Source organism: Peromyscus leucopus, chromosome 11 (assembly GCF_004664715.2).
Source record: "Peromyscus leucopus breed LL Stock chromosome 11, UCI_PerLeu_2.1, whole genome shotgun sequence".
NCBI classification, from domain to species: domain Eukaryota; kingdom Metazoa; phylum Chordata; class Mammalia; order Rodentia; family Cricetidae; genus Peromyscus; species Peromyscus leucopus.
The window spans coordinates 17,272,338-17,275,133 of record NC_051072.1 but is presented as its reverse complement, the minus strand read 5'-3'; positions in this window follow the sequence as shown (position 1 = coordinate 17,275,133).

Genomic DNA, 2,796 nt, shown 5'->3' with positions numbered 1-2,796 from the left:
AAATGAAAAAAACATTTAAATTTTTGTTTACATTTGACAAATTAAACATGAACAGAAAATTTCCTCCTCTTTAGAAGGTTTTAAATCCATTTAAAAAGTGGTTATCTAATCCATAATGCCCATGGTACCACTGCAGCAATGGACAGACACACATCTTGATTGACCAATGTACAGCAGCATACAGAATCTTGTTTTAAGCAGAGCAATTGATGAGTTTTTTTCCCCCAACATCCTTCATACACCTTTCAGAACTATAAAACCTAGCCAACAGTAGGAAACTTATGGTTGTTTTATCTATGTCTTTTAGCAAACATGTGGTGTGGTGATATTTTATTTGTGCTGAAATATGGTATTTTATTTGTATGTTAATAAAGTTTGCCTGGAGATCAGAGGTCATAGTCAGCCAAAAACAACAGTCAGGCAGTGGTAGCACATGCCCTTAATCTGATCACATGGCAAGCAGAGTCTCTGTGTTCAAGGACACAGCCAAGTATGGTGATACACACCTTCAATCCCAGTACCAACTATAAAGATCTGGAGGTCTGTATAGACAGGCAGTGATGAGGAAGTGATGTGACTGGGCTTAGAACCAATGAGAAGGCAGAACAGGAAGGCAATGAAGGCACAGGTTAGAAAGAAAGAAGTTCTTTGGGAATCTATGGATACATGGTGAGCTAAGGTTAATTGGCAACTATTGCTCTGATCTCTATGGCTTGCACCCATGTATTTAGCTCTGTGTTTCTTATTAATAAGACTGTTTACAAATTTGTCTACAATGTGGGTCTCTTAGGCAGCAGGGTCTTGTTATGTAGTTATGAAGAGTAACTGAGGGCAATAGTAATAGTCAGTAAATTTTCAAGTTATCTGGGGATCTCTGACCTGTAATCATTGGTAGATATATTAAAATCCAACTTAACATATATAAGTGGATGATAGTAGTGCATATGTGAAATGAAATAAGAGAGGAGAATGTTGATGGTTGAAGATTGTTTGGGGAAGAATGTAGACATAAGAGTAATGGCTAGTTAACCAAAACTAAGGATCCTTGTAAAACTTTCATGGAAACCCAACAGTCAGCAAACTAGTTTCAAAATATAACTTTCAAAAATGAGAAGAAAGAAAGAAAAAGGGAGTATGGATGTAATTACGTTTCATGGCTAGACTGTCATTTCCAGAAGATATTGATCATTATAGTGAGCCAATTTGGAGCAGAATGCAGATTTTGGGGGGGTTTCCATTTGAATACATAAAACCAAAAAGATTTTCTGTTTTGAAGAAAGGATTTCAATTTTTAGAGCAATTAAGTTAATATTTTAGAAGACAAATTTCTTCTGTAATGAGAATAATTTTCTCTGAATATGTCTCAAATTCAAACATTTCTATTAAAGGAGAATAAAAGTGAGAAAATTATATTCAGACACATGTAGGATGGCATGCTGGAAGATGAACACAGTTCAGATGAATGGTGCTTATGTGCACATGTGTGCTCAAGTGCATATTTCAAATGTGCATTTGTGGAGGACAGAGGTTGATGTCATACCTTCTTTCTATATTAGTCTCTAGAAATGATTATTTAAGAAAATAGAAACATTATGTAGTCTGCTACATCAAATGTAAAACTTTAGGATTTAATTTGGATTACACAAAAGAATACATGCTTTCCTCCTCTAAGGAAGGTGATTTAAAAAGCTTATAATGATTTAGTAAAGGTTTTCTGAAGATTAAATGCTACTTAAATACTCAGTCTATTGAGTGTTAATGTCTAAATTAATTGGATGCATGGAAAGTAGATTTAAGTCAATAATTTAAAAATCCACCTAAATTATTTTAGCAGTTTCCCATTCTGTAGGCTGTCATTTTGTCTTATTGACCATGTCCTTTGCCCTACAACAGCTTCTCAGTTTCAGGCAGTCTCATTTATTAATTGTGGCTCTCAATGTCTCCTATGTCAATTCATTCAAGACTACTTCCTACTTTCTCTTCTATCAAGTTCAGTGTAACTGGATTTATGCTGAGGTCTTTGATCCACTTGGACTTGAGTTTTGTGTATGGTGTTAGATATGGATCTATTTGCAATCTTTTACATGTTTACATGTTGACATCCAGTTATGCCAGCACCATTTGCTGAAGATGCTATCTTTTTTTCCATTGTACAGTTTTGGCTCCTTTGTCAAAAATCAGGTGTTTATAGGTGTGCAGATTAATGTCAGAGTCTTCAATTTGATTCCATTGGTCCACATGTTGGGTTTTATGCCAGTATCAAGCTGTTTTTATTACTAGAGCACCAAGGATTGTGATGCCTCCAGAGGTTGCTTTATTGTACAAGATTCTTTTAGCTATCATGTTTTTTTTTTCCCATATGAAGTTAAGAATTGTTGTTTCCAAGTCTGTGAAGAATTGTGTTGGGATTTTGATGGGGATTGCATTGAATCTGTAGATTGCTTTTGGTAAGATTGTCATTTTCACTATGTTACTCCTACCTATCCATGAGCATGGGAGATCTTTCCATTTTCTGATATCTTCTTCAATTTCTTTCTTCAGAGACTTAAAGTTCTTATTATATGGGTCTTTAATCTACTTAGTTAGAGTTCCCACAAGGTATTTTGTATTATTTGTGGCTATTGTAAAAGGTGATGTTTCTCTGATTTCTTTCTCAGCCCATTTTTCATTTGTTTTTAGGAAGGTTACTGATTTTTTTGAGTTTATCTTGTATCCTGCCACATTACTGAAGGATTTTGTCAGTTGTAGGAGTTGCCTGGTAGAATTTTTGGGGTCACATATGTATGCTATCATGAA